Source organism: Salminus brasiliensis, chromosome 5, assembly GCF_030463535.1.
Source record: "Salminus brasiliensis chromosome 5, fSalBra1.hap2, whole genome shotgun sequence".
Taxonomy (NCBI): Eukaryota; Metazoa; Chordata; class Actinopteri; order Characiformes; family Bryconidae; genus Salminus; species Salminus brasiliensis.
Genome location: NC_132882.1, coordinates 43,106,345 through 43,119,002, shown reverse-complemented (window position 1 = coordinate 43,119,002; position 12,658 = coordinate 43,106,345). Strand labels below are relative to the sequence as shown.

General features: G+C 44.7%; 1 protein-coding gene across 2 annotated transcripts in view; it reads right to left on the bottom strand.

Annotated features, from left to right (window-relative positions):
• The window catches only part of ddr1 (discoidin domain receptor tyrosine kinase 1), a 171,403-nt gene that overhangs the window by 150,067 nt on the left and 8,678 nt on the right, over window positions 1-12,658 (bottom strand). The gene's annotated exons all lie outside the window — the stretch shown is intronic.

The following is a 12,658-nucleotide window of genomic DNA, read 5'->3' as shown; positions in this document are numbered from 1 at the left end:
TTTATGGCTTTATTGGCCCTGCTGTCCCAACAAGAAAACCGGTTCAGAGTGGCTCAGTGGTCTAATGTGCCACAACCATGACATGGATGTCATGAGTTTGAATCCTGAGCTGTGCTGCTTTGCTTTCACAGAGAGCACAATTGGCTCTGAGCCTTTTATATGACTTCATTGGCCATGTTGTCTCCAGAGGGTAGAGGGCATTGCCCTCATCGCGACCAGGTTACAAGTGGCTCAGCAATCTAATGTGCTGCAACTACGTTCTGGAAGTCCGAATCCCAAGCAGTGCAGCTTTGCTGTCAGAAAGAACTCTAATTTTTACGTGACTTTATTGGCCGTGCTGTCTCCGGTGGGTAGATAGCTCTCTCTGCCCTCTTTTAGCACAGGTTCTGAGTGGCTCAGCGGTCTAATGCGCTGCAACTATGATCTGTAGGTCATGAGTTCGAATCCTGAGCAGTGCTGCTTTGCTGTCAGAAAGAAAACTCAGTTTTACGTGACTTTATTGGCCGTGCTGTCTTCGATTCCCGAATGCTTTGCTGTCAGAAAGAGCACTCAGTTTTATTGGCCGTGCTGTCTCCGGTGGATAGATAGCTCTCTCCGCCCTCGTCTAAAGCAGGCTCCGAGTGGCTCAGCGGTCTAACGCCCCCCAACTGTGATCTGGAGATCATGAGTTCGAATCCCGAGCAGTGCTGCTTTGCTGTCAGAAAGAGCACTCGGTTTTATTGGCCGCGCTGTCTCCGGTGGGTAGATAGCTCTCTCCGCCCTCGTCTAGAGCAAGCCCCGAGTGGCTCAGTGGTCTAACGCCCCCCAACTGTGATCTGGAGATCGTGAGTTCGAATCCCGAGCAGTGCTGCTTTGCTGTCAGAAAGAGTTTTATTGGCCGCGCTGTCTCCGGTGGGTAGATAGCTCTCGCCGCCCTCATCGAGAGCAGGCTCAGAGTAGCTCAGCGGTCTAACGCCCCGCAACTGTGATCTGGAGATCGTGAGTTCGAATCCCGAGCAGTGCTGCTTTGCTGTCAGAAAGAGTTTTATTGGCCGTGCTGTCTCCGGTGGGTAGATAGCTCTCGCCGCCCTCATCGAGAGCAGGCTCAGAGTAGCTCAGCGGTCTAACGCCCCGCAACTGTGATCTGGAGATCGTGAGTTCGAATCCCGAGCAGTGCTGCTTTGCTGTCAGAAAGAGCGCTTGGTTTTATTGGCCGCGCTGTCTCCGGTGGGTAGATAGCTCTCTCCGCCCTCGTCTGGAGCAGGCCCCGAGTGGCTCAGCGGTCTAAAGCCCCGCAACTGTGATCTGGAGATCGTGAGTTCGAATCCCGAGCAGTGCTGCTTTGCTGTCAGAAAGAGCGCTCGGTTTTATTGGCCGCGCTGTCTCCGGTGGGTAGATAGCTCTCTCCGCCCTCGTCTGGAACAGGCCCCGAGTGGCTCAGCGGTCTAAAGCCCCGCAACTGTGATCTGGAGATCGTGAGTTCGAATCCCGAGCAGTGCTGCTTTGCTGTCAGAAAGAGCGCTCGGTTTTATTGGCCGCGCTGTCTCCGGTGGGTAGATAGCTCTCTTCGCCCTCGTCTGGAGCAGGCCCCGAGTGGCTCAGCGGTCTAACGCGCCGCAACTGTGATCTGTAGGTCGTGAGTTCGAATCCCGAGCAGTGCTGCTTTGCTGTCAGAAAGAGCGCTCGGTTTTATTGGCCGCGCTGTCTCCGGTGGGTAGATAGCTCTCTTCGCCCTCGTCTAGAGCAGGCTCCGAGTGGCTCAGCCGTCTAATGCGCCACCACTATGATCTGGATGTCAGGAGTTCGAATCCAGAACCATGCCGCTTCGCCATCGGCGGCCGGAGTCTGAGAGAGCACAATTGGCGGTGCTCTCTCGGGGTCGGTAGATGGCCCTCTTTCTCTCTGCCCTCATCTCTCTTAAAGCGATGATTGGCTATAACAGACGTTCTGTCTGTGGTGGTGCCGGGCAGCCGGCCTGTTCCTCAGAGCAGGTTGGTTGCCTGGTGCTGCTGCGTGTGGCAACAGTTTGAATGGAGTCAGCTTAATGTGTGTTAAGTAGGGAGATATGGGGCATTTTATTATACTTAGATTATATTCTTCTGTTTTAACTCTATATATCTTTATTTCTATTTCTATATATCTATCTATCTTTATTTCTATTTCTTTCTATATATATATCTAAATTTCTATATCTATTTCTATCTTTATTTCTATATATTTCTATCTATATCTATCTTTCTTTCTATATATATTTCTATCTTTATTTCTATATATCTCTATCTATCTATCTTTATTTCTATTTCTATCTAAATTTCTATTTATATTTCTATATATTTATATTTCTATATCTATCTATATTTCTATATATATTTCTATCTTTATTTCTATATATTTATATTTCTATCTATATATTTCTATTTCTTTCTATATATATTTCTATCTATTTATATTTCTATTTCTTTCTATCTTTATTTCTATATATATATAGAAATATCTTTAACTTTATATCTATAAAGATAGATAGAAATAAAGATAGATATAGAAATATATATAGAAAGAAATAGAAATAAAGATAGATATAAAGATAGATAGATAGAGATATATAGATAGAAATATAGAAATAGAAATAAAGATATAAAGATAGAAATTTAGATATATATATAGAAAGAAATAGAAATAAAGATAGATAGATATATAGAAATAGAAATATATAGAAATAAAGATATATAGAGTTAAAACAGAAGAATATAATCTAAGTATAATAAAATCCCCCATATCTCCCTACTTAACACACATTAAGCTGACTCCATTCAAACTGTTGCCACACGCAGCAGCACCAGGCAACCAACCTGCTCTGAGGAACAGGCCGGCTGCCCGGCACCACCACAGACAGAACGTCTGTTATAGCCAATCATCGCTTTAAGAGAGATGAGGGCAGAGAGAAAGAGGGCCATCTACCGACCCCGAGAGAGCACCGCCAATTGTGCTCTCTCAGACTCCGGCCGCCGATGGCGAAGCGGCATGGTTCTGGATTCGAACTCCTGACATCCAGATCATAGTGGTGGCGCATTAGACGGCTGAGCCACTCGGAGCCTGCTCTAGACGAGGGCGAAGAGAGCTATCTACCCACCGGAGACAGCGCGGCCAATAAAACCGAGCGCTCTTTCTGACAGCAAAGCAGCACTGCTCGGGATTCGAACTCACGACCTACAGATCACAGTTGCGGCGCGTTAGACCGCTGAGCCACTCGGGGCCTGCTCTAGACGAGGGCGGAGAGAGCTATCTACCCACCGGAGACAGCGCGGCCAATAAAACCGAGCGCTCTTTCTGACAGCAAAGCAGCACTGCTCGGGATTCGAACTCACGATCTCCAGATCACAGTTGGGGGGCGTTAGACCGCTGAGCCACTCGGGGCCTGCTCTAGACGAGGGCGAAGAGAGCTATCTACCCACCGGAGACAGCGCGGCCAATAAAACCGAGCGCTCTTTCTGACAGCAAAGCAGCACTGCTCGGGATTCGAACTCACGACCTACAGATCACAGTTGCGGCGCGTTAGACCGCTGAGCCACTCGGGGCCTGCTCTAGACGAGGGCGGAGAGAGCTATCTACTCACTGGAGACAGCACGGCCAATAAAGTCACGTAAAACTGAGTTCCCTTTCTTATATCTATAGATATCTTTATAGATATATAAGATTATATATATATATGTTAAAGATCTTTATATAAGATATATGTATAATATATATATATATCTATCTTGTCTTGCGTGTCCGGACTGTATCTATAGTCAGGCCAAGCCACATCAAAAATGCAAGTGTGTATGCCTGAGCAGGCGTTCTGAGACGCATTAATAATAATACGCCAGTAATAATTGCTGCTCAAGGAGCAGTCAGACACCCAAAAAAGTGGACGCATGGTCACCCTATACCCAGTGCCCCGTCCCGGCCTCCTGTTCTGCAGTCGTTTACATCCTTTTGGGTCCCACAGGAATCTGTGCTCCGTGTAGTAATTAAGTGATGTCAGAAGAGGAGACGATGAATAACCTTGCTGCGTACAAAAGAAACCAACAGCCCGGCGCAAGCAGCTGTTCCAACAGCTGTCCTGGTGATGTCAGCTGGCTAGCTGGTTACCATAATTGGTCACCAGCAAATATATACGAGCCTTAGGTGAGCCTGGCTGTGTTGGCGTCACTGATTGGCTGCTTGGGGTGAAGTTTAAGCAACGAAACTCGCATGAAAGTTTCAGCATGTAGCGCCTGCCTCACCTCACCCTTGGTCTGTCTATCGCCGACACACTCACACACTCACACACTCATCATCTCACACAGGCAGGTGTGCAGCTGTATGAGTTCACAGCTCCCATCTGTTCGGAGAGACTGTGAAACACTGACGTTCAATCGCATCGACTGAAATTAACACCCCTATTTATAGAGGGTGGTGGGGGTGGGGGTGGTGGATTGAATTAGAGGGGTGGATGTGAGAGAACAGCGTTTACAGGGAGGAACGTGGACATTAAAAGCGGGAGGTGTGGCGTAACGAGGGACTTGCGGGACCCCCCTGTACAAGCGCTCAGTCTGTTGGGCCTCTACGGTACAGTTCCCAGAGTACAGTGCGAGCGCTGCACTGTTAAGGGCCGTCGGCTCCTCTGCAGGTCACGTTTTACAAGCTACAGCCACCAACTTCAGCACAACCGTCAAACTCATAGCAACACCTTCTCGACCAACACCTACCCCATCATAGCAACACATTAGACACCGACACCCAAATCTTAGCAACCCCAAGCTAAAATATAGCAACACTTCAGCAACTAATATATTAGCATTGTAACCATCAAGTAACACCTTATTAACCAACCCCTTTAGCAACCAAGACCTATTCCAAGGAACACCTTAGCAACCATCACCTTTACCATAGCAACATTCTTAGCAACCAACATCCATATCTTACTAACTGACAAGCAACAACACCCATAACTTAGCAAGTGCCCTACCAATACCTTAGCAACCAACAGCTAGAAAATAGCAAGACCTTAGCAAGACCTTAGCATTAAACCCATTACACCCATTACACCAAACACCTTAGCAACCACCAAGCAACTAACAGCTATACCATAAAAAACATCTTAGTAACCAATAGCTAATATAGCAACACTTGAGCAACTAATATCTAAGCATGGTAACCACCAAGCAACACCTATACCCTAGCAACACTTCAGTAACTAACACCTACACCATAGCAACATCTCTAACAACCAACACCCTTATCTTAGTAAATGCCAAACAACAACTCAGCAACCAACCTATTAGCGTAGTAACCAGCTAGCAACACCTTAGCATCCAACACCTATACCATGGCACCACCCTTAACACCCATAACTTTGCAACTGCCTACCAACACCTTAGCAACCAACAGCTAGAAAATAGCAAGACCTTGGCATAGAAAATAACCAAACGCCTCAGCAACCACCAAGCAACCACCAGCTATACCATAGCAACGTTGTAGTAACCCACAGCTAAAATAGCAACGCCATGGGTGCCCAAGCCTCACTGCTACTGTCTGAAGGAGTCCAGACACCACAGGACACTTTATTGATGGTCCCCTATTGATGACTTGATCCTGATAATGATAGAACATCATATCGTCCACCCCAGAAGATCAAAGCCCAGAGGAGGACACAGGGTTAATAGAAAAATGGATCATCTCGCTTCTCTGCAGTTCTCAGTTTCCGAACGGGTGCCAGGAGTTAATTGCTGCCATTAACGTCATGCAGGGGAAACAGAGAGAGAAAGAGACAGACAGCGCGAGAGTGAGAGAGAGAGTGAGAGAGAGAGAGTGTGAGAGATATAGAGAGAATAAGAGAGAGAGAGAATGAGAGAGAGTGAGAGAGAATGAGAGGGAGTGAGAGAGAGAATGAGAGTGAGAGAGTGAGAGAGAATGAGAGGGAGTGAGAGAGAGAATGAGAGAATGAGAGAAAGAGAATGAGAGAGAGAGAGAAAGTGAGAGTGAGAGAGTGAGAGAATGAGAGAGTGTGAGAGATATAGAGAGAATAAGAGAGAGAGAGAGAGAGAATGAGAGAGAATGAGAGAGAGTGAGAGAGAATGAGAATGAGAGAAAGAGAATGAGAGTGAGAGAGAGAGAGAAGAGAGAGAGAATGAGAGAGAGAGAATGAGAGAGTGAGAGAATGAGAGAGAGAATGAGAGAGTGAGAATGAGAGAGAGAAGAGAGAGAGAATGAGAGAGTGAGAGAATGAGAGAGAGAAAGTGAGAGTGAGAGAGAGTGAGAGAATGAGAGAGAGAAAGTGAGAGTGAGAGAATGAGAGAGTGAGAGAGAGAGTGAGAGAATGAGAGAGAGAAAGTGAGAGTGAGAAAGTGAGAGTGAGAGAATGAGAGAGAGAGTGAGAGAATGAGAGAGAGAGAGAGAATGAGAGAGTGAGAGAGAGAGTGAGAGAGAGAGAATGAGAGAGAGAGAAAGTGAGAGTGAGAGAGAGAGAGTGAGTGAGAGAATGAGAGAGAAAGTGAGAGTGAGAGAGTGAGAGAATGAGAGAGAGAGAGTGAGAGAATGAGAGAGAGAGAAAGTGAGAGTGAGAGAGAGTGAGAGAATGAGAGAGAGAGAAAGTGAGAGTGAGAAAGTGAGAGTGAGAGAATGAGAGAGTGAGAGAATGAGAGAGAGAGAGAGAGAGAGAGAGAATGAGAGAGTGAGAGAGAATGAGAGAGAGAGAATGAGAGAGTGAGAGAGAATGAGAGAGAGAGAAAGTGAGAGTGAGAGAGAGAGAAAGTGAGAGTGAGAGAGAGAGAGAGAGAGAAAGTGAGAGGTAGAAAAGTGAGAATAACAGTTTTAAGTCTAACCGTTTATATGGCTGGAAAAGACACCACAGGCCAAACATCTGACAAGACGTGATAGCTCTAATGTTCGGAGCTACTGCGTGTCGCTGCATCTGACCGGGTTCAGTGTGGAGCTGCGGAAGAGCGATAATGAATGCCATGACCTCCAAAACACACAAGCTCCCTCTGCGGCCTAACATTTACCACCACTTAAAGGAGAACTCTGCCGTGCTTGCAACACAACCTCTATCTGCAGCATCTGCATCGCCCAGCCAGTTCCCCCAGACAATAACTTCAACCGGTTTCTCTGAAGAAGGGAAAACTGACCCGAAGCGCCTCGCTTTATCTAATCGCTATGGATACCAGAAAACCCGAGTGCAAGTCAATGGAACCAGAATGACCTTTTTCATCGTTGCAGCGTTTGAAAGCTTTATTTTGGTGAGAACGGCCTCGGCCTGATGCTCTCTCGTGTTACTCTAGTCTGAACGCAGCTGCAGGTTCAAAGGTAAGGCGTGTAGGTCTAAAGTTTACTCGATTACTCGATTTCAGCAGCTGCCCATTCGCTTCTGCTATGGAGGTGGTTTGGGTCGCAGCATTGCTGTAGCATAGAAGCAAAACCCCAAACATTTGTACTTCTAAATAGCCCAAAAGATACCTAGTGGAGAGCAGGACAATACCGAACCTTGCTTAAATATTTGCTTTAAAAATGTAATATGAAACTATATAATAAATATTTATATATTAAATAAACATCTTTATTAACTTATTAAACCCAGCCGTAAAGCGACCACCACCATATACGTAATGTTATAAACGTTAAATTGATGATAAAATGGGGGCAAACCTGTGTTTTCTTTAAGGACCAGTATGCATCACTTCACCATGAATATATTAAAAAAAATAAAAAATGTAAATAAAATAAATTTAGACTAAAAGACCCTAAAATGACCATAAAACAGGGTCTCCGGCATCATAATAAAATAAATAAAATAAAATAAAATTCTTCCCAATGACCCAACCCACTCGTTAGTATCCCCCACCCCAATCACACGTAATGCTCCCGACAGTGGGAGGGAGAGGACTGACACGAGCCTCCTCAGACACATGGTCACACTTCTGTTCGGTGTCTATCTAGCACATGAACAAATAAGCCCCTCCCCCCCAGGAATACTGTATATCGTGGCGTTATATAGACAGTATAGCGGTGTGGAAAAGGTGGATACGCCCAACACTAATACCAGTTAATTTTGCAGAAGTAAAATAAATAAATAAAAAAATGGTGTAATTATTCTTTAACATTTAAAGAGAGAGAGAGAGAGAGAGAGAGAGAGAGAGAGATGGTAGGTGGAAAATGTTTATTCCTTTATCAATTTACATCCTGATTACGGATCAACAAAAATCAACACACTCTGGAAAGGAAAATGGATACGCAACAAGTTAAAACATTTACAACACACACACACACACACACACACACACACACACACACACACACACACACACACACACACACACACACACACACACAGCCTTTAATCAGAATCTTGTATTTGTCTGCGTCTGCGATTACATGTTGCCTGGGCAGCCTTGCTGAAGCCTGCTCTAGTCCGTCTGCCTGTGCGCTTCCAGTCTGTGTAAAGTGTCCTGGTCAGTGAGTGGGGATCTGTCCGGAATCAGCCTCAGTGCAATCCTTCAGTGCCGTCGTGCTCAGTTAGACTTGGACCAGATCTTCCCACTCCCACGAAGCCTGAAACACAAAACACAGAGACGTGGTTCAACACAACAGCGCACGGCAGGTTGCCAGTCGATCACAAACTCCCCACCTTTTAGATAAAAAAAGTCTAAAAATCTAAACGAACACGTGACTGATCACGGACCCCAGATGCAGTCGATCAGCCAGGACATCTCAGTAGAGCTGGGCAATATGATGATATTTTAGTGTATTGTGATCAATTTTTGTTATCGTGATATACAATATGCTTCTCTAAGTGCTTAATAAACACTGATCAGCTGCAGGTTTCATTACAGACAGTGTGATTAGACTGAAGGGTTAATTAGATGAAGAGCAGCAGATGTTGAGTAAAAATAAAAAACACTTCAGTACGGAAAATGATCTGAATAGTAGTTCAGATTAACAAGTTATGAATCTGTCACTACTGATGTTTTTAGTCTGTGATTACATATCATATAATGCTCAATATTGTATATTGCAAAATTATTATTACATCAATCAACCAATCAACACATGATATCTGAGACGCCAGGCTTATACTAACTATGCTAACAAAAACTTGACCAATAAATAAATAAATAAATATTTTAAAAACACGACAAAAATGTAGTCGCTACTTGATTCGAGGTCAGGATATGGATAGGAGTCGCTATTAATATTATATATTACTTTGCTTAAATACATTTAGCTATAATTTGCTTCAAAAATCAATGTGCCTAACTTAAACTGGCATGAGCAGACCTTATTTACAACATCTAAGGTAATCCTAAGTGCTGCCCCACTTCTCAACAGGGTCGTGTTTATAGACTTTTAGGTTTTGTGCAGGTCAGGAGGGAGTTATGGTTACATTTACTATTTAATATTACAGATATATTAGAGACTATACTACATTTAGGTCCATGTTAGTTAAATATAGGCTAACCATCTACCAAAAAAAAAAAAACACAGTCTAACTAAATACTCTTACTCGTCCTGACGACTGCAGGGGCAGAGCAACCACTGCCTGAGCAGTAAGCAGGAGTGAGGGAAGGAGCAGAACGGTACAGAGGTGCTTCTGGAGGTTAAATATTCATGGAAGGGTTTATTTTAAAGGAGGAGAGTGAAGAGGCTGAGCCACAGAATGCATGACCCTCAGTCAGTAACTGTAAACCCACAAAGTGCAGCTATAGTGGTTGGTGTTTCCGATGCAAGAGTTTGGGACCATAATCTCGGCTCTTTACTGAGAAAAAGGTTCTGTGGCATGAAATGACCTCTATTATGCTTAATGTACCACGTCATGTGACCCTGCCTGGTAAAGGACTCGAGCCTCGCCCTCAGAGCCTTAAGATGTTACTTGTTTTTTTTTTTTTTAGATAAGGGCCCAGGACCTCCTGAACATGGCTTGTGACTAACGCCGTGGTGGTGAGGCCGGAGGCAGCAGCAATGGCAAAGGTGCAATAGCACTAGCCCTGTGCAGTAGCGATGCTATCGGCACAATAGTACTGAAAATTTAGCATCGATGCTGGGCGAGGTCGGTGGGCGTGGCGCTAGAGAGGTTGCTACCATGACAGCGATGCGGACACTGCAGCAGAGATCCTGGCCGAGTCTGGTGGCCTGTGTGGTAGCGATGCTATCGGCGCAACAGCGATGAAAAACACAGTAGCGAAGCTGGGCGAAGGTGGTGGGCGTGGTTAATACCTTGTTAGCGATGCTAACACTGCCAGAGTCTGCTGGCCTGTGCAGTACCGATGAAAACATAGTAGCAAAGCTGGGCGAGGCTGGTGGCCTGTGCGGTAACACCGGGGTAGAGGCTGGGCCAGGGGGGGAGGCGGCCAGCTCGCTTTCGCTGTTGTTAGCTTTGTGGCTGAAGGCTAAATTCAGTCTGTCTGTAAATCTGAGGCTGTCAGAGAAAATTCAGAGGGAAAAGAGTGAAATTTTTTTTTTAGTTTGATAGGACTGTAAACACATATCTGACACTTCAATGACCGACCCAGCGGAGAGAAGGCAGGAGGGGTGGGGAAAGAAAAAAAATAATAAAAAACAAAATAAAAAAATGTAAAACCTCCCAAAGATCTGCTGATCAAACTCATCTCCCTCCAAAAAACCTCCAGCTGTTTTGGTTTCATGAGGTTTGAGAAACAGGGACAGGGACAATTAGCAGCTTGTTAGGGCTTAATTAGAAGTGTGGGTCTGTCAGTAATCCTCTACAGAAACGTGGAACTGGGGCAAAATGGAACTACAGAAACACACACTTAACACTAATGAAAGCAGCGTCTGAAGCGAACACAATCCCTCGCTCCCTATTCCCGTCCCGAATGCTTCATTTTCATGGCCATCAGAGCAGCCGCGCTTTTTTAAGTCTCGCTCTTTCTAAGCGCCGCATAAACGCCCTGTTACAATTTGCTGAAATAGTTTTACGGCCCGAGATTTTCAATTTAATTTAATTCAAATCAATTTTATGCGTTTGGAGCTTTTTATGACAAACGCCGTCACAAAGCAGCTTTCAAGAAATGCGCGTGCCCCCTAATGACTGTTGTCAAGGGCAACACAGTCTGGAAGACTCCCCATGAGCATGAGGAAAAACCTGAGCCTTAAAAAAAAAGGAGACTCTACGAGCATGAGAAAGAACCAGAGAAGAGAGGAACCGAGCCTTAAGAAGTGAAACTTCTTAAGACTGAAATGAGGAGAAACTCCCTCAGAACATAAAGAACCATGCAGAGGAACCAAAGGAACCAACATGTAAAAGAAGAACCTCTCCAAGAGCATAAGAAGAGACTCCCTCAGAACAAAAGAAAGAACCACTTAGAGGAACCGAAATTCAAAAGGAGAACCTCTCTAAGAGCATGGGGAAGATTCACTGTGAGGAAACAGGCCCTAACCTTCATAAGACAGACATAAGGAGAAACTCCCTAAGAACATAAAGAACCATGCAGAGGAACCAAAGGAAGCACCATTTAAAAGGAGAACCTCCCTAAAAGCACGGGGAAGCTTCGGTATGAGGAACCAAGCCTGAGAAATAGAACCTTCATAAAAAGATAGACATAGACAGAAACTCCCTCAGAACCAAAGGAACCTACATTTAAAAGGAGAACCTCTCTATAAGCATGAAGAAGATCCACCGAGAGGACGAAAAGCCCTGAATGAGAACCTCTATAAAACCATAAGAAAGGAGGAGGAACTCCCATAGAACATAAGGAGAACCTTTAGTAAAAGAGAACCTTCATAAGATACAGACATAAGGAGAAACTCCCTAAGAACATAAAGAACCATGCTAAGGAACCAAAGGAACCAACATTTAAAAGGAGAACCTCTCCAAGAGCATAGGGAAGCTTTAGTATGAGGAATCAAGCCTCAGAAAGAGAACATCTTGAAGGGCATGAGGAATAACCACTGAAAGGAACCAAATTCAAAAGAAGAACCTCCCTAGGAGCATGGGGAAGCTTTTCCTCAGAAAGTGAACCTTCATAAGATCTCTCATAAACTCTCTCAGAACATAAATAACGAAAAGAAACCTCTCTATCAGCATGAAGATCTATTGGGAAGACAAAAAGCCCCGAAGGAGAACCTCTATAAGACCATAAGGAAGACATAAGGAGGAACTCCCTTAGAACATAAGAAAGAACCACTGAGAGGAACCAAAATTCAAAAGGAGAACCTCCCTAAAAGCATGGGGAAGCTTCAGTATGAGGAACCAAGCCTCAGAAAGAGAACCTTCCTAAGACAGACATATAGAGAAACTCCCTCAGAACATAAATAACGAAGAGGAACCAAAATTTCTCTTAAAAGGAGAACCTCTCTATGAGTATAAAGAAGATCCACTTAGAGAAAGAAAAGTCCCAAAGGAGAACATCTATAAGATCATAAGGAAGACATAAGGAGGAACTCCCTTAGAACACTCCCTAAGGAACCAAAATTCAAAAGGAGAACCTAAGAGCATTGGGAAGATCCACTGAGAGGAACCAGACCATAAAAGCATAACCTTTCTATGAGCATGAAGAAGATTCACCGAGAGGAAGAAACGCCCAAAGAGCAAAAGAGAGACTTCAGAAGAAACTCCCTTAGAACATAAAGAACCACTCAGAGGAACCAAAATTCAAAAGGAGAACATCCAGGAAAGCGGATCCACTGGGAGGAACAAAGCCTCAAC